Source organism: Oryctolagus cuniculus, chromosome 7 (genome assembly GCF_051225735.1).
Source record: "Oryctolagus cuniculus isolate XC-2025 breed Fujian yellow rabbit chromosome 7, ASM5122573v1, whole genome shotgun sequence".
Classification (NCBI taxonomy): domain Eukaryota; kingdom Metazoa; phylum Chordata; class Mammalia; order Lagomorpha; family Leporidae; genus Oryctolagus; species Oryctolagus cuniculus.
Genome location: NC_142873.1, coordinates 114,496,978 through 114,517,251, shown reverse-complemented (window position 1 = coordinate 114,517,251; position 20,274 = coordinate 114,496,978). Strand labels below are relative to the sequence as shown.

Here is a 20,274-nt window from a genome sequence, read left to right as displayed (position 1 = left end):
CACCAATCCCAACTCTGCTACCCACATGCCGAGTACGCTGCTCTCCTCCAATCAGGAGCAGGTCCTGCTGTTTATTGGTTGAACTGGAGGCAGCTGTGTAGAAGCTGTTTCCTCCTCTCCCAGCGCCATATTGTGGGAGAGCAGATGCATAGAATAAGTCTTAATTCCAGTAACTTAGTCTAGTCCGAGTTGCTCCCAGTTGCTCCCCACACTGGAAGTAAATGAGGATAACAACACAACATATCAAAACTTATGGGATACAGAAAAGCAGTATTGAGAGGCAAGTTTATAGCAATAGGTGCCTATATCAAGAAATTTCCAAGGTACCAAATAAATGAGCTTTCAGTGCATCTCAAGGACCTAGAAAAACTGCAGCAAACCAGACCCAAATCAAGTAGGAGAAGAGAAATAATTAAAATCAGAGAAGAAATTAACAGGATTGAATCCAAAAAAACACTACAAAAAATCAGCCAAGCGAAGAGCTGGTTTTTTGAAAAAATAAACAAAATTGACACCCCATTGGCCCAACTAACTAAAAAAAGAAGAGAAAAGACCCAAATCAATAAAATCAGAGATGAAAAAGGAAACGTAACAACAGACACCACAGAAATAAAAAGAATCATCAGAAATTACTACAATGGCTTGTATGCCAGCAAACAGGAAAATCTATCAGAAATGGATAGATTGCTGGACACATGCAATCTACCTAAATTGAACCATGAAGACATAGAAAACCTAAATAGACCCATAACTGAAACAGAAATTGAAACCGTAATAAAGGCCCTCCCAACAAAGAAAAGCCCAGGACCAGATGGATTCACTGCTGAATTCTACCAGACATTTAAAGAATAACTAATCCCATTTCTTCTCAAACTATTCAGAACAATCGAAAAAGATGTAATCCTCCCGAATTCTTTCTATGAAGCCAGCATCACCTTAATCCGTAAGCCAGAGAATGATGCAGCACTGAAAGAAAATTATAGACCAATATCCCTGATGAACATAGACGCAAAAATCCTCAATAAAATTCTCGCCAGAGCAACCTGCGTGGCCCGAAGACGAGGTGGTGGAGTGGGTAGAGAAGGCGCGAGGTCTGGCTGCAAATACTAGAAGAGCAAGACTTTAAAGAAGAAGATTTTGGCCTATTTCAGATAGCAGGCCAAATATGCCTAGAAGAAGGGCATATAACCCAGCTCTTAGAAATTATTCAAAATGAAAAGAATAAGGTCATCTTTAATACTATGGGCTGGAATCTTGTGGGACCTGTTGTTCGATGCCTTTTATGGAATGATAAAGAAGATGATAAAAGAAAAGATTATTATCAGATGCTTGATTTATTGGTAAAGGTTCAATTGTGAATATTTTTATAGTTATGTAATCCAAAGGAATTATTGTTGGGTTTGCTTGAATTGATCGAAGAACCCTCTGGAAAACAGATATCCCAAATTATTCTTCTTTTACTTCAGCCATTGCAAACAGTGATTCAGAAACTCCCTAACAACAAAGCATATTCCGTTGGATTAGCATTGTCTACCCTTTGGAGTCAACTGTTTCTTCTTCCGGTTCCATACTCAAAAGAACAAATACAGACAGATGACTATGGCCTCTGTCAATGTTGCAAGGCCTTGATAGGGTTAACTAAGCCATTTGTGGAAGAAGTCATTGATGCCAAAGAGAACTCAGTGGAAAATGAAAAGTTAAAGGATGAATTACTGAAATTTTGTTTGAAAAGCTTGAAATGCCCTTTGCTGACAGCACAATTCCTTGAACAATCTGAAGAAGGTGAAAATGATCCTTTAAAGTTTTTTGCAGCTGAAATAATAGGGTTTTTATCAGCAATTGGACACCCTTTCCCCAAAATGATTTTTAATCATGGAAGGAAAAAGAAGACTTGGAATTACCTTGAATTTGAGGAAGAAGAAGATAAACAGTTAGCAGACTCTATGGCTTCACTGGCCTATCTAGTATTTGTACAGGGCATCAGTATTGATCAGCTTCCGATGGTCTTAAGCCCATCGTACCTTTTGCAGTTTAATGTGGGGCATATTGAAGTCTTTTTGCAAAGAACAGAAGAGTCTGTTTTCTCCAAAGGATTGGAATTGCTGGAGAATGGCTTGTTAAGAATAGAGGACAACAGTCTCCTTTATCAGTACTTGGAAATCAAGAGTTTTCTTACTGCACCTCAGGGTTTAGTCAAAGTAATGACACTTTGCCCTATTGAGACATTGAGGAAAAAGGGTTTAGCTATGCTTCAGCTATATATTAACAAGTTGGATTCACAAGGCAAATATACATTATTTAGGTGCTTATTGAATACCAGTAATCATTCGGGTGTGGAGGCCTTTATTATTCAGAATATCAAAAATCGAATTGACATGTCATTTAAGAAAACGCAAAACGATAAATGGTTTACAGGACCACAGCTGATTTCTCTGCTGGATTTGGTGCTCTCCCTCCCAGAGGGTGCTGAAATGGATTTACTGCAAAACTCAGACAGGATTATGGCATCATTAAATTTGTTGAGATATTTGATTATCAAAGATAATGAAAATGACAATCAAACTGGAGTTTGGACAGAACTTGGAAAGATTGAGAATAATTTCTTAAAACCACTCCATACAGGACTTAACATGTCAAAAGCACATTATGAAGCAGAAATTAAAAACAGTCAAGAAAATAGCCAAGCGATACAGAAGTCTAAGGATCTCTGTTCTATAACTGTAGGTGGAGAAAAGATGCCAAATATACCTCCGGAAATGCAGCTGCAGGTCTTACATTCAGCCCTTTTCACATTTGATTTGATTGAAAGTGTACTGGCTCGAGTAGAAGAACTCATTGAAATAAAAACAAAGTCTACCTCTGAAGAAAACACTGGGATAAAGTAAAAGTTCTACTTCCTAAATAAAAACTAAGAAAATAAAAAAAAAATTCTCGCCAATAGATTACAACAACACATTAGAAAAATCATCCACCCAGACCAAGTGGGATTTATCCCTGGTATGCAGGGATGGTTCAACATTCGCAAATCAATCAATGTGATTCACCACATTTACAGACTGCAGAAGAAAAACCATATGATTATCTCAATAGACGCTGAGAAAGCATTCAATAAAATTCAACACCCTTTCATGATGAAAACTCTAAGCAAATTGGGTATAGAAGGAACATTCCTCAATATAATCAAAGCAATTTATGAAAAACCCACAGCCAGCATCCTATTGAATGGGGAAAAGTTGGAAGCATTTCCACTGAGATCTGGCACCAGACAAGGATGCCCACTCTCACCACTGCTATTTAACATAGTTCTGGAAGTTTTAGCCAGAGCCATTAGACAAGAAAAAGAAATTAAAGGAATACGAATTGGGAAAGAAGAAGTCAAACTATCCCTCTTTGCAGATGATATGATTCTTTACTTAGAGGATCCAAAGAACTCTACTAAGTGACTATTAGAACTTATAGAGGAGTTTGGCAAAGTGGCAGGATATAAAATCAATGCACAAAAATAACAGCCTTTGTATACACAAGCAATGCCACGGCTGAGAAAGAACTGCTAAGATGAATCCCATTCACAATAGCTATAAAAACAATCAAATACCTTGGAATAAACTTAACCAAGGACGTTAAAGATCTCTATGATGAGAATTACAAAATCTTAAAGAAATAGAAGAGGATACCAAGAAATGGAAAAATCTTCCATGCTCATGGATTGGAAGAATCAACATCATCAAAATGTCCATTCTCCCAAAAGCAATTTATAGATTCAATGCAATCCCAATCAAGATACCAAAGACATTCTTCTCAGATCTAGAAAAAATGATGCTGAATTTCATATGGATTCATATGGAGGCACAAGAGACCTCGAATAGCTAAAGCAATCTTGTACAACAAAAACAAAGCCAGAGGCATCATAATACCAGATTTCAGGACATACTACAGGGCAGTTGTAATCAAAACAGCATGGTACTGGTACAGAAACTGAGGGATAGACCAATGGAACAGAATTGAAACACCAGAAATCAACCCAAACATCTACAGCCAACTTATATTTGATCAAGTATCTAAAACCAATTCCTGGAGCAAGGACAGTCTATTCAATAAATGGTGCTGGGAAAATTGGATTTCCATGTGCAGAAGCATGAAGCAAGACCCCTACCTTACACCTTACAAAAATCCACTCAACATGGATTAAAGACCTAAATCTATGACCTGACACCATCAAGTTACTAGAGAACATTGGAGAAACCCTTCAAGATATTGGCACAGGCAAAGAATTTCTGGAAAAGACCCGGGAGGCGCAGGCAGTCAAAGCCAAAATCAACTATTGGGATTGCATCAAATTGAGAAGTTTCTGTACTGCAAAAGAAACAGTCAGGAGAGTGAAGAGACAACCGACAGAATGGGAAAAAATATTTGCAAACTATGCAACAGATAAAGGGTTAATAACCAGAATCTACAAAGAGATCAAGAAACTCCACAAAAACAAAACAAACAACCCACTTAACAGACGGGCCAAGGACCTCCATAGACATTTTTCAAAAGAGGAAATCCAAATGGCCAACAGACACATGAAAAAATGTTCAAGGTCACTAGCAATCAGGGAAATGCAAATCAAAACCACAATGAGGTTCCACCTCACCCCGGTTAGAATGGCTCACATATAGAAATCTACCAACAATAGATGCTGTAGAGGATGTGGAGAAAAAGGGACACTAACCCACTGTTGGTGGGAATGCAAACTGGTCAAGCCACTATGGAAGTCAGTCTGGAGATTCCTCAGAAACCTGAAGATAACCCTACCGTTCAACCCAGCCATCCCACTCCTTGGAATTTACCCAAAGGAATTTAAATTGGCAAACAAAAAAGCGGTCTGCACCCTAATGTTTATTGCAGCTCAATTCACAATAGCTAAGACCTGGAACCAACCTAAATGCCCATCAACGGTAGACTGGATAAAGAAATTATGGGATATGTACTCTTTAGAATACTATACCGCAGTAAGAAACAATGAAATCCAGTCATTTGCAACAAAAGGGACAAAATATCATATGTTCTCCCTGATTGGTGACAACTGACTGAACACCAAAAAGGAAACCTCCTGAAGTGAAATGGACACTATCAGAAACAGTGACTTGATCAGCATAGCCCTGACTGTTAATGAACAACTTAATACATTATCCCTCTTAGTAGTTTTTTTTTGTCCTACTTAATACTACTGGTTTAATTCTTTAATTAATACACAGTTATTTTTAAGTGTTGAAATTTAACTGATGTGTGATCCCTGTTAAATATAAGAGTGGGAATAAGAGAGGGAAGAGATGTACAATTTGGGACATGCTCAAGCTGACTTGCCCCAAATGGTAGAGTTAGAAACATACCAGGGAATTCCAATTCAATCCCATCAAGGTGGCATGTACCAATGCCATCTCACTAGTCCAAGTGATCAATTTCTATTCACAATTGATCATAATGAAAGGACTAAGAGTCAAAGGGATCACATAAACAAGTCTAGTGCCTGCTAATACTAACCGATAGAATAAATAAAGGGGAGAGCGATCCAACATGGGAAGCGAGATACACAGCAGACTCATAGAATGGCGGATGTCCTAACCAGCACTCTGGCCTCAGAATCAGCCCTAAAGGCATTTGGAACCGGCTGAAAAGCCCATGAGAGTATTTCAGGCATGGAAAGCCAAGACACTCTGGCAAAAAAAAAAAAAAAGGACCTAAATGAAAGTTCTCTGTGAGTGAGATCCCAGTGGAAAGAACAGGTCTTCAAAGAAGGAGGTACCTTTCTGTGAAGGGAGGAGAGAACTTCCACTTTGACTATGACCTTGTCTAAATATGATAAGTCGGTGAACTCAAAAGGCTTCCATAGCCTTGGAAACTCATGACTGGAGCATAGGGAGATTACTGACTGCATAAACAAGAGTGTCAATTTGTAAAGTCAACAACAGGAGTCACTGTGCACTTACTCCTCATGTAGGATCTCTGTCCTTAATGTGCTGTACATTGAGATTTAATGCTATAACGAGTACTCAAACAGTATTTTTCACTTTGTGTTTCTATGTGGGTGCAAACTTTTGAAATCTTTACTTAATGTATACTAAACTGATCTTCTGTATATAAAGAAAATTGAAAATGAATCTTGATAATAATGGAAGGGGGGAGCGGGAAAGGGGAGGGTTACAGGTGAGAGGGAAGTCACTGGGCGGGGGGAGCCAATGTAATCCATAAGCTGTACTTTGAAAATCTATATTCATTAAATAAAAGCTAAAAAAATTATATTGTATGGGTATTTAACACAGTGTAAAATGAAACATTTTTAACTACAAATCTTTTATTTAAGATATACACACTTCAAACATTTCATATATATGTATTTAGGAACACAGTGATTCCTCCCACCCTTCTTCCTCTTCCTTCTCCTATTCTCATTCTTATTTATAACAAGGCACTATTTTTAAAACTCCTTTGGATAAGGCATATATCCACCTGAGTCTTAGTTTATTTATTCCTATCTTGAGGATAAGTACTATTTTCTCCTCTAACTATGTCACAAAAATATTTTGTAATCCTTATGAGTTGATTTTTTTTTGACATGAAGAGTGGACAATGAGAGAGAGAGACAGAGAGAAAGGTCTTCCTTTTGCCATTGGTTCACCCTCCAATGGTCCCGGCAGCCAGAGTGCTCTGCGGCCGGTGCACTGTGCTGATCCGAAGCCAGGAGCCAGGTGCTTCTCCTGGTCTCCCATGGGGTGCAGGGCCCAAGGACTTGGGTCATCCTCCACTGTACTCCTTGGCCACAGCAGAGAACTGGACTGGAAGAGGAATGACTGGGACAGAATCTGGCACCCCGACCAGGACTAGAACCTGGGGTGCTGGTGCCGCAGGCAGGGGATTAGCCTAGTTAGTCGCAGCACTGGCCTATGAGTTGATATTACTGAATGGGGAAAAATGGCAAAAATCATTTCCTCCCCCAAGTGGAATCCAAATGCTTCATGGTGATGACAGATCACTTTTCCTTGGAGTCTATTCATCTCCCGTCTTTCCTGCCTACCCTTCCAGGGTCCCTCTCCTTGCTTTTCTTCCTCCATCATTGCTTCTAATATTGAGTGTGTCAATGTTCATCCCCTGCTTTCTCTTATGCTTCTATTCTCTCTGTGATTTCAGTAGCTCCCAAGACTTCAAGTACTTTCTGTAGGCACATAAACAACCTATGACTCCTGCCCACATTTCTCCCCTAAGATTCAAACTAGTATATCCTACTGTGCACTGTACTTTTCCTTCATGAACGAGACTCATCACCATCCCTTACAAATCACCTCCTCTAAGGTTCTTATCAAAAATAAGAATTGGGAAACACCTATATTTTGTCCCCCTCCCTTTCCTACTCTCAGCCCTTAAAGGCCTACTATCAAAAAGAAGGTCTCAGTTGAGTAATTTCCCAAAAGGCTCATCTCTGTCTTGCAGATACCACAGGAATCTGTCATGTGTCTTCTGCATTCCACAATTCAGGTAGAAAGTGTAGCTTATATTTCAGACATGCCAAGCGTGTCGTAGAAGGAAACAAAAAGAGATGGCTGAAACTTGCAATGGCTCTTAATATTTCTGATTGGACTTGGCTTAAATCTCTCCCACTTGGGTTCTATTAGCTAAAGCAAGTCCTATTCCAAATCTGGTGTCAGTGCCTTCGTGAAGTGCATTCTTCCTCCAGGGAAACACTGAAAATCACCGGTCAAGAAAGTCACCAAAAAACACCCAAATTCATGATCTGTCGTTGACAGTTGTATTATTAGACATTATTGCACCTGAAGAAAGGCCCCCAATTAGGAGGGTACTCAGACCTTTCCCAAGCTGAATCCAGCAGATGCTGGTCACCTGTAGTGAAGAGGCTGAAGACTCACAGTAACAATGCTGGCCTCATGGAAAAAGAACATTTGGAAAGGAATCCCTCCCCAGCATCCTCAACATTTGAAATGGCTTAGAAAAGTCACTTCATGTGCTGAACCCCTTTTGAAGTGTCTTTCACTTGCTGGTGACCTTTCTATAGGAATCAACAGGATTGCATTCCCAGCAGCACTGATGATACATGGCGAGCCTACTCACCATGCTTGATTGAATCAGGGTGGTCCAATCAGAGTCCCATCTGTGGTCCTGGGGAATCAAAACAGAAAAGAGGCAGAAAGTAAGTCTTTCCTATGCTTGGCAAAATTACATGTGAACTTGGTAATTCTAGGATCCTGCCATTCCTCCAACTCCTTCCTGTGAACAGCTGAGAAAGTCAGTTTGCAGGGACAAAAAGACCAAGACAGCCCATCAGTTAGGAAAGGAGAGAGGAATGAAGCAGCAGCCTTACTTGAATTTCCTCCAGTATTCCTCTGCCCTGGTGTTGTAACTCCTGGGACTTTTCCCTGTAGCTCACCCATGAGCTTGAATTCTAAGTCATCACTGTCAACTTGTGACAAATTTCTCTATTTAACTTATACCAGCTTTAGTTGGTTTCTGTTGCTTGCAACCAAAAGAACTTTGAGCCTCAGTTTGCTTAGCTGAAAAATCAAGATAGTGACATTGAGTCATAGAATTGTTGAAAGGATGAAATGTATGTGAAAAATGCTAAAACAAGTGGGAAGGAACACTGCTGCAAAAGAGACATACTATTGTTGGAGAAAAGTGGCTCAGAGAGGAATTTTGCTCTGAACTTTTGAAAGAGTGGTTAAATTTTTTTTAAAAAGTGAAACTAGTAAGTAACATACCAAAATATGCGAGGCACTATTTTAAGTATTTTATACATGCTAACTTAATTAATCCTCTTATTAACATTATTTTGTATTAGTTTTTTTCTCATCTCCCATTGTGGAGATGAGGAAATTAAGATGTGTGAGGGGTTGATAACTGAGCTCTAAGAGGGTGAAGAATCAAGGTCACATACTACTGGGTGGCAAAGTAACATTGCTGGCATTTATATTTGCTTTCTCATCTTCAATGTGATACAAATGACAGACACTCCAGGGTGGTGTTTTGAGAATGAACTAAAATGTCCCCATAATCTCTTAAATGGTGCATAGTAAAAGCTAATTAAATAATCTCCTTCACAAGAATGCTCATAAATCTATTTCCTTGTCACACTGCAAATGAAGAAAATAAGGAAACTGCATGGAGATGAATTTTAAATAATAAAAGGAAATTATGTTTACACAGCAGGAGGTGCACTCATAAAACTCATTAGCCCAAGTAGAGAATACGCTTGAAAATCTGCAGTGTGCATAATGAACCTTCACCGATGGAAGCCTTGGACAAGCAGCTCTTTAGTCACTAGGCAGTCAGTAGACCCATGCTCTGTAGGTCTGCACAACCAGGTTTTCCCTCTGGCCTGGAGAATGGCCTCAGTTGTGTACCACATGGGAGATAGCAAGGAAACCAAGGATTATTACACAGGACTTGACTTTGGAGGTTCTGAGAGCACTATCTGATCCTACAGCTGGGAGCTCAAAGAGACCAAGCAACTTGCCCTCAGTCCAACACATGTATAAGTGGCAGCACTGGATTTCAAACACAAGTCTTTCCAGTCCCCAGAGATTCAGCTTTTCCTCCTCTGTTCCCTAAGGTATCTTATCGTATTGGGTAGCTATTGCTGCTTCACAAACTGTCCAAAGTCAGTGACTGGAAGTGACAATAAACATGTATTGTCTCACAATTGCTGTGGGTCAAGAATTCAAAGCAGTTTAATTGGGTGGTTCTGGCTCAGGATTTCTCATGAGGCTGAAGCCAAGACAACAGCCAGGTACAAAGTCACCTGAAGGTTTGATTGAGGCTGGAGAGTCTGCTTCCAGTTGGGAGGTGGTGGTGGCAAGGAGAACTAGGTTTCTCTCCAAGTAGGCCTGTCCACAAGCTGTGTAACTGTGCTCAGCATGGAGGCCAGGTTACTCTGAGAGTGGGTAATGCAAGAGAATGAGTGCCAGGTGGGAGCTGTCCTTCCCATGGCCTAGCCTCAGAGGTTACCTAGAATCACTTCTACCAAGTGTATTCATTAGAAGTGAGTGGCGGGAAATTAGGCTTTGCCTTTTAAAGGGAGGAGAATTATGAAGCTATTTTAAGATCAGAACATTGAGCGACATGAGAAAGAATTTGTAGCTTGGTCATGAGTTACCTGGCCTCTGCTTTAAATGACTCAGAAGCTTCCAATTCCTTCCAGGTTAAAGGTCAAAATCTACAGCATGGTCAACATGGAGAGAAATAAGCATGCTCTGCACTCCGTTTGCCTCCAGCCTCAAACCAGATCTTTCTTCATTTTGTGCCACACAACAGAACTGTTCTTCTTTCTTTTAAAAGTCCCCACTGCCTGAAGGCCTCTGTAGAGATGTTCCTGGGACACCTTGGGTTCTCCTCCCACCTCCACTTGCAGTGTTCACCTTCACCGATCCTTAGATCCTGGTGTAAACATCATCTTGTCATCAGACTTAAAAATCACTCAGGCCAGATCAGACTCTGTCAGGGGATGGTATAAATCTTTGTATTTCTTTAATGACACTTCTTCATTTGGAAATCCGTATGGGTGTCACCATGTGAGCACTTTGGATGGTACCGAGAACATAATTTGCACTCAACTAAAACTGAGTTGAATGAATGCCTAGACAATGGTCTTCCCCCAGCTGGAGGTGTGCAGACACAGGTGGAACAACCTCTTTATAAGTGTGTTTCAGGATGGATTACATTAGATCAGGGTTGACTCCGTGGATTTGGGGATTCCTTTATTTCTTGAGAATCTTTGAGATTTTCTGGGTATAGGGGTCTTGGGTCTCCATTCACTGGAGACTCTGGTAACTCACCTATGTCTCCACCTTTCCTGCCTCCCATGATTCACCTTTTGGAGGAGGCTGGAGCAACCTGTCTCTGGCTAACCAGAGACTCACGGCAAGCACAGGGAAAGGCTGTGAGGGAACCTCTGGGAACAGCTGCCTGGAGTTCTATAGCGCCTGCATGATTGGACTTTCTGTGGCTCCTTTAAGAAGCTTTACAAGGTTAAGGTTTGCTCTAAAAATAAACCCATAAGGCTCTTTTCAAAACTTCTAAAACCATATGTCCACAACGGCCATTTTTGAAGGGCCAGTGAGCCTTTAAAAGCTTCAAAAACCACTACTTGGCCAGCCTCCCATAGTAGAGAAAGTTCAATATGTGATGTGTTTAAAAACAGACCTGCTTGTAAGTTTTCTAGAATCTGCACCTGAAACACTCTGCTTCTGTCAAAGGGGTTCAAGATGGAGATCAGCACGTAGGCAGCTTGATAGCCAAGAGGCCCCATTTTCCCACAGCAAACAGCAGCCTCCAAGAACTACAGGATTATAATGAGTTCATTGCCTATTCGGAGATTCGTCCAAGTCTTTCTTGCCTGCTCACCTTCTTCTCCTGTAGGTCTCCTCAAACCATGCCTTGTTGTGGATTGTTGTTATGTGATATGCATGTGCACACACATACACTCACACATACACACACACAGTGTGCCTGTGAAAATCGTCCACCAAGATAGACAGCTTAGCAAATAGCAAGCAGCAAATGAGGTAGAGCATTCATGTGTTAAATTTTTCCCTCCCTTCCTTCCTTCCCTCCTTCTTTCCTTCCTTCTTTCCTTCTTCATTTTTTGTTTCTCTTTCATTTTTTGACAAAATACTAGATAACATCAAGAAGTTCATAGAAAATGGAGTTAAAAGTTGAGCTTATTTTGGTGTGTAAATTTTTTGAAATCCACTTGTAGTTTTTTCATCCTATGCATTTTCCACAAATATTTTTAGTACCTCTGATATGCATTTATTTTAAAAAAAACACACTACAATGGCAAGTTACTTTCTCTGCCAAGCATTAATCTGGCTAACTCCCATGATCACAGTAATCCTATGATGCACAGACACATTTCACATGCTTTCTGATGCATCTTTTCATTAAGCTACGCATCCCTGATTCTTCACCTTGGACTAGAGAAGCTAGAAGAGCACTGATTCTAGACAGAGACTAATGAAATCTATATCCTGGCTTCATCATTGAGAGACTATAGGTTTTCAGGCAAGTTGTCTCATCTCATGGAACTTCCATTTCCTTACCTGCAGAGCAAAGACAGCAAACTACCATGCAGGGCTTTTGCAGGGATACACTGCAATCATTCATGCAAAGGTGTAACCGGAGTACCTAGACTATGGCAGGCATGTAGAAACTTACCTAGTGTGAGAGGGAAATCCTGAGTTTTAAAATCATTTGCCTTGTTTAAGTGTAGAAAGGAATGAACTGAGAGTTCATTTTGAAGATCATGGCACCAGATAAGTTCCTAGGATCCTGAGACACTTGCATATCAACTGGTGTCTCCATGACCACCTAAAGCAGAATTCTCAAACTTTAGCATCTAATAGAGGGTTGTTAAAACAGAATGCTGGGGCGGGCACTGAGGCATAGTGGGTAAAACCACCACCTGCAGTGCCGGCATCCCATATGAGTGTCAGTTCAAGTCCTGGCTGCTCCACTTCCAGTACAACTCTGCTATGGCCTGGAAAGCAGTATAAGATGGCCTAAGTCCTTGGGCTCCTGTACCCTTGTGAGAAGACCCAGAGGAGGCTTCTGGCTCCTGGCTTCAGAATGGTGCAGCTCCAGCTGTTGCAGCCAACTGGGAAGTGAACCAGCAGTTGGAAGACCTGTCTCTCTCTGCTTCTCCTTCTCTCTCTGTATAACTCTTTCAAATAAATAAATAAAAAATTAAAAAAAATAACAGAATGCTGGGACCAGCCTGAGAATCTCTGATTCAGTAGGTCCAGATTGGGCTCAAGAATTAGCTTTTTGGGGCTGGCTTCATGGCACAGTGGGTAGAGCTGCTTCCTGTGGCATCAGCATCCCATTTGGGTGCTGGTTGGTGTCCTGGCTACTCTACTTCTGATCCAGTTCCCTGTCAATGGACTGGGAGGGGTTAGTGGAGGATGGACCAAGTGTTTGGGTCCCTACTACACATGTGGGAGTGTGGATCAGGCTCTTGACTTCAGCTTGGCCCAGCCCTGGCCATTGTGGCCATCTGAATGGTGATCCAGTGGCTGGAAGATCTCTTTCTCTCTGTGTCTCTCCTTTTCTCTGTGGAATGTAACTGCCTTTCAAATAAATAAATAAATAATCTTTGGGGCTAGCGCCATACTGTAGCAGGTAAAACCACCACCTACCAGCATCCCATATGGGCGCCAGTTCGAGTTTCAGTTGCTCTACTTCCTTTCCAGTTCTCTGCTATAGCCTGGGAAAGCAGTAAGTCCTTGGGCCCCTGCACCCACATGGGAAACCCAGAAGAAGCTCCTGGCTCCTGCTTTCGGATCGGCGCAGCTCCAGCCATTGCAGCCAACTGGGGAGTAAACCAGCAGATGGAAGGCCTCTCTCTTTGACTCTCCTTCTCTCTCTGTGTAACTCTGACTTTCAAATAAATAAATAAATCTTTAAAGAAATAAATAATCCTGCTGGCGCCGCGGCTCACTAGGCTAATCCTCCGCTTGTGACACCGGCACACCGGGTTCTAGTCCCAGTCGGGGCGCCGGATTCTGTCCCAGTTGTTCCTTTTCCAGGCCAGCTCTCTGCTGTGGCCTGGGAAGGCAGTGGAGGATGGCCCAAGTCCTTGGACCCTGCACCTGCATGGGAAACCAGGAGGAAGCACCTGGCTCCTGGCTTCAAATCAGCGCAGTGCACCGGCCGTAGCAGCCATTTGGGGAGTGAACCAACGGAAGGAAGTCTTTTCTCTCTGCCTCTCTCTCTCACTAACTCTGCCTGTCAAATAAATAAATAAAAAAGAAAGAAAGAATCCTTAAAAATACATACATACATAAAACAAATAATTTGTGTTTCTTACAAGTGCCCAGGTGAGGTTGATGTGGCTGGAAACTTAGAATTTGTAACAAGTTTACAACTTTCACCAGCACTGCGCACATGCATTTTATAGCTTATCTCATCCTGTGCTCTGTGTGATCCTCCAAGGTCACCGTATTAATCAGGTCTTCCTTAGAGATGAGGGAACTGACATGGGAGGGTCACTGACACTCCCTTTTTGACACTATTTCAGAATAGGGGCTGAGAACCATGTCAGATCACCCCAAAGTCTTTGCTTTTTGTCTCCATTTAGCAAAAGAGTAAACTGAGGCAAAAAGAGGCTCACTCTTCTTAGGTCACATCCACAATTCTCAGAGGTAATTGAATTAGCTTTCAAATTCACCTCTTTAGAACCCCAAACTCAAGTCCTCAACTCCAGCTTCTGTGCCTTGCAGGGTATGTTCAAGGTCGCCATCCATTCCAGCTTGGAGCCTGGGACCTTCCCCTAGTACGTGATTCCCATTCTGTCTTTGTGTCTTCGCCCGACTTTTCTAGGTAATTGCCTCTTTTCTCCAGGCACTGGACAGAGCAGACCTGGTCTTTCTAGGGGATTGAATGACCACAGAAGGAGAATAACTTACAACAGGCTGTTCTTCATTCCTCCTCAGCTGGTGTTTTTCCTTCAGAGCTTGGAAAGAAATGTGGCCTCCACACACTTTAAATTGGACCATCAATTACTGGTGTCTTGAATATGCAGAGCTCATTAGGGCCGTGCTGGCTGCAGGAGAGCACCTGGGCTGAGAAAAGTAAACTCGCTTTGGCTCCTTCAATCCACACTGCCCCCTCCAGAAGCGAGCTCAGCCTGGTGTTGCCAGGTACTAATGCAACCAATTATTTCTGTCCTCAGTTACTAGGTCATAAATCCTGCCCTGGCACAGACTCCTTAGTTTCTAATGGAAGAGAGAGAGTTTGGTATTGGGAACAGCTCTACCTTCCTGCTACGGGGTTGGCGTGAGGCTGTGGGTAGGACTCCCAGACTTGAAGTCAGAGTGTTGCAGGGACCTCAGGACAGCCCTGTTCTTAACCAACTGTGTGTGGCCATCACATCACTCCTCAGCTGTGAAAAGGACCCAGTACTTCTTGAGGCTGGCTTGTGACGCTGTGGTTGAGCAGAGAGGTCAGGCGTCTCGAAGAGGCCACAGAGGATATTGAGGTTTCTCTGATGTCTCTGGCTGGGTTTGCTAAAGTGCCTAATGAGTCCCAGGATCTTTCCTTCTCTGGGCCTTTGCACATGTTGTGACTTTGTTCAAATGTTCTTCTCTCAGTTCTTCTTGGAGCGGATTATTTGCACTCTTCAGTTAACCCTCAAATAGAACCTCTTCAGAGAGGCCTTCCCAAAGAGCTTATGTAAAGCTCGTTTTTGCTGTCTGTGTCCCAGAAACTCTCTGAAACATCACTCTCTTTCTATCTTCCTCAGCATAAAACACAGCTCATACTTAGCTTGTTTGTTCCTTCGATTGGATGATTGCTGTTCAGTGAGTCCACCTGCTACTACCTTAGGTTGTTTTGGTGCAACCTCCCGAAGGAGCATGGGCCTGCACTCCTCTGAGATTGGGAGGCTTACTCTTTAAAAACGATGTCTTCGGAGGGATCAGCATTGAGGCACAGCAGGATATGCTGCAGCCTGTGACGCTGGCATCCCACATGAGTGCCAGTTTGCATCCCAGCTGCTCCACTTCCGATCCAGCTTCCTGCCAATGTGCCTGGGAAAGCAGTGGAGGATGGCCTAAGTGATTGGGCCACAGCCACACAGATGGAGACTCAAATGGAATTCCAGGTTCCTGGGTTCGGCTTGACCCATTCCTCGTCATCGCAGCCATTTGGGGAGTGAACCAGCAAAAGGAAGATCTCTCTCTCTCCCCCTTTGTGTGTGTGTATGTGTGTGTGCATGCAGGTGTGTCTCCCTCTCCTGTGACTATGCCTTTCAAATAGATAAAATAATAAAATAATATTTTTTATTTTTGACGGGTAGAGTTAGACAGTGAGAGAGAGAGAGTTATAGACAGTGAGAGAGAGACAGAGAAAAAGTTCTTCCCTTCAGTTGGTTCACTCCCCTAATGGCCACTATGGCCATCGGTGCTGCACCGATCCGAAGCCAGGAGCCGGTGCTTCCTTCCAGTCTCCCATGCGGGTGCAGGGACCCAAGCACTTGGGCCATCCTCCACTGCCTTCCCGGGCCACAGAAGAGAGCTGGACTGGAAGAGGAGCAACCGGGACTAGTACCTGGTGCTCCAACCGGGACTAGAACCCGGGGTGCTGGCACCGCAGGCAGAGGATTAGCCACGGCGTGAGCCACAGTGCCAGCCATAAAATAATATTAAGAACTATGTCTTCAGGGAGAGCATTTAGTGTGGCATTTAAGACACTTGTCTCCCATATTAGAATATCTAGATTCAATACCCAGCCTTGACTCCTGACTCCAGCTTCCTGTTAATTCAGATTCTAGAAGGCAGCAGTGGTGGCTCAAATAATTGGGTCCCTGCCACCTATCCTCCAGCTGTTGTGTGTATCTGGGGAATGTGCCAGCAAATAAGGCCTTTCTCTCTCCCTCTCTGTCTCTCCTTCTATCTGTCAAATAAATGATATGATATGATGTGATAGGATATAAAAACTCCATCTTGCAACTGCTCATCTGAGCAATTCAGGTTTGTCAAACTAAACAGCCAAAACAAAGTAAGAAACATATTGAGGACTGAAGGTGATGCCTAATCTAAAATATTTGTATTAATTAACCTAGCTCTATCATTTTTATTGATGGTAATTGCATGTTATAAATTTGATCTCTTGTTTTAAAAAAAAGGCAAGGAAAGCAAAATGGAAAAAGATAATTCCTGTTTTGAAGGAAGTTGGTCTAAAGGGAGAGATACACAAAGTAGCAGATAATTTTGGGGCAGTTTAGTAAGTTTGCTGATAAAGGTAATAAAACTTTGTAGAAGCTTGCAAGGTGAAGAAGCACAGAAAGCGAGGGCATGACCAAAGGCAGGGGCAAGAAAAAGGTCCTCATATTCAGAAACGCGTAAGCATCTGCTGGGTGCATGTTGAGTGCTGTGGAGGAGACAACATGGTTGCATGTGTCAACAGACTGTCAGGAGTCAATTAAAAATACCTCTAGTGCCTCCACATCTCCACCCTGGCTTTGGGTATGGCTGCTTACCTGACTGTCTATTTGTCTGTGGTCTGGATCACAGTTCCTGAGTGCCAGTGCCAAGCACAGGGCCTGTCCAGAATCTACACGGGGTTACCATTTATTGAATGAGCTTTGAGTTAAGGGAAAATTCTCAAGGTTCAGGGCACAGGTGAATTGGTGTGGCTGGTGGGGAGGCAGCTGTGAAATTGGAAATAGACAACCAAACTGGGGAGAGACAAAGGGAGCCTGCATATTAATCAATCGATATGTGTAAGTTTCAGGAAGGATGATCCAGCAATTTGGCCAAAACTACCTTAAAATGTGGGAAGAATACTATGGAAGTCAGTCTGGAGATTCCTCAGAAACCTGAAGATAACCCTACCGTTCGACCCAGCCATCCCACTCCTTGGAATTTACCCAAAGGAATTTAAATTGGCAAACAAAAAAGAGGTCTGCACCCTAATGTTTATTGCAGCTCAATTCACAATAGCTAAGACCTGGAACCAACCTAAATGCCCATCAACGATAGACTGGATAAAGAAATTATGGGATATGTACTCTTTAGAATACTATACCGCAGTAAGAAACAACAAAATCCAGTCATTTGCAACAAAATGGAGGAATCTGGAACACATCATGCTGAGTGAAATAAGCCAGTCCCAAAGGGACAAATACCATATGTTCTCCCTGATCGGTGACGACTGACTGAACACCAAGAGGGAAACCTGTTGGAGTGAGGTGGACACTATGGGAAACGGTGGCTTGATCAGCATAGCCCTGACTGTTAATGAACAACTAAATACATTATCCCTCTTAGTAGTTTTTTTTATCTGTTCTACTTAATATGACTGGTTTAGATCTGTAATTGATGCACAGTTATTCTTAAGTGTTGAAAATTAACTGAAATGTGATCCCTGTTGAACATGGTGGTGGGAATGGGAGAGGGAAGAGATGTATAATTTGGGACATGCTCAGGCTGACTTGCCCCAAGTGGTGGAGTTGGAAGCATACCAGGGGATTCCAATTCAATCCCATTGAGGTGGCATGTACCAATGCCATCTCACTGTTCCAGGTGATCAGTTTCAGTTCACAGTTGGTCATGGTGAAGGGACTGGGAGTCAAAGGGAGCACATAGACAAGTCTAGTACCTGCTAACGCTAACTGATGGAGTAAATAAAGGGGAGAGTGATCCAGCATGGGAAGCGAGATACTCAGCAGACTCATAGAATGGCAGATGTCCTAAATAGCACTCTGGCCTCAGAATCAGCCCTAAAGGCATTCGGAGCTGGCTGAAAAGCTCATGAGAGTATTTCAGGCATGGAAAGCCAAGACACTCTGGCAAAAGATCTCTGCGAGTGAGATCCCAGTGGAAAGAACAGGTCATCAAAGAAGGAGGTACCTTTCTCTGAAGGGAGGAGAGAACCTCCACTTTGACTATGACCTTGTCTAAACAAGGTAAGAGTCGGAGAACTCAGAGGGCTTCCATAGCCTTGGAAACTCATGACTGGAGCATAGGGAGATTACTGATGCCATAGACAGGAGTGTCAATTGGTAAAGTCAACAACAGGAGTCACTGTGCACTTACTCCTCATGTAGGATCTCTATCCTTAATGTGCTGTACATTGAGATTTAATGCTATAACGAGTACTCAAACAATATATTTCACTTTGTGTTTCTATGGGGGTGCAAACTGTTGAAATCCTTACTTAATGCATACTAAACTGATCCTCTGTAAAAAAAAAAAAAAAAAAAAGAAATTATCAATTCCCAACTTGACTCTCACTGGGATTAAACATGACAATAGGTCTGCTCTGATTTCATCATCATTTAAAAAAATCATCTATTATTTTTCACTTTATGTTTCTGTGTGGGAGCAAACTGTTGAAATCCATACTTAATGTATACTAAGCTGATCTTCTGTATATTAAGATAATCGAAAATGAATCTTGATGTGAATGGAAGGGGAGAGGGAGTGGGAAAGGGGAGGGTTGTGGGTGGGAGGGACGGTATGGGGGGGAAGCCATTGTAATCCATAAGTCGTACTTTCGAAATTTATATGCATTAAATAAAAGTTTTAAAAAAAAATGTGGGAAGAATAATCTTACCTGTACCATACCACCTGTAAATATAATTAAAGTTTGGTAGCTAATATCCAATAAAGCAAAGTTTTACCTAACTTTTATTTTTATATACTCATATAGCACCATCTAGATTCAGCTGTTTACTTCAATGTAATGGCTTTGCTATTTAATGTCTAATGAAAAAGTCAAAGGATCTTTTGGTAACCAGAATTTGGAATCAAGTAGGTTCAATTTCTGAATGTAGCTTTGTCACTTTCTATGTGACTTCAGACAATTAACCTAACCTCTACAAGCTTTAGGTGTCCTTTCCATTAAATGGGATAAAAACACAAGAGTTATTGTAGCAATTAAATGAAGGATGTTTCATTTACCTACTGCTGCCTACCAAAACACTTCAATATTTATTAACTGAAAACAACACTTAACAATTACCACTCACAGTTCTGTGGGTTGCCTGGGCTCAGCCAGGCAATGCTTGCTTAGAGTGTCGCATACAGCTGCACCCTGACTTTGGGGGAGGCTGGTGTCATCTGAAGACTGGGCATGGATGCACTGGAGATGGTGTACTCTTGTGGCTGGTGACCGCTGTCAGCTGGGGAGCTCAGCTCAGCATCTTGGCTGGAGTACTTAAACACAGCCTGTCCTTGTGGTGTGGACTTTTCATGGTACTGGGGCCAGGCTCCAAGAAGGAGTATCTCCATAGAATCATCCCCTGGAATTTGCAAAGGATGTGGGTTCCAGGAGCTCCCATGGATATCAAAACCCACATATGCTCAAGTCCCTTATATTAAATGGCCAAGTATTTGCATACAACCACCCACATCCTCCCATATACATTAATGCTTCTCTAGACAACTTGTAATACCTGATATGATGCTGATGCTATGTAAATAGTTGTACTCTTTTGCTTAGGGAGTAACAACAAGGAAGAGAGGTCTGTATGTATTCAATATAGATGTGACTTTTTTTCTATTTTTTTAATTTTTTTTAATCTTTTATTTAATGAATATAAATTTCCAAAGTACGACTCATGTGTTACAATGGCTTCCCCCCCATACCGTCCCTCCCACCCACAACCCTCCCCTTTCCCACTCCCTCTCCCCTTCCATTCACATCAAGATTCATTTTCGATTATCTTAATATACAGAAGATCAGCTTAGTATACCTTAAGTAAGTATTTCAACAGTTTGC

General features: G+C 42.1%; 1 pseudogene across 1 annotated transcript; it reads left to right on the top strand.

Annotated features, from left to right (window-relative positions):
• The first annotated feature begins 1,106 nt into the window (after window positions 1-1,106).
• Window positions 1,107-2,928, top strand: LOC100358961 (glomulin pseudogene; annotated as a pseudogene). The gene has a single exon (XR_016237306.1). The product of XR_016237306.1 is annotated as a glomulin pseudogene (transcript).
• Window positions 2,929-20,274: the final 17,346 nt, after the last annotated feature.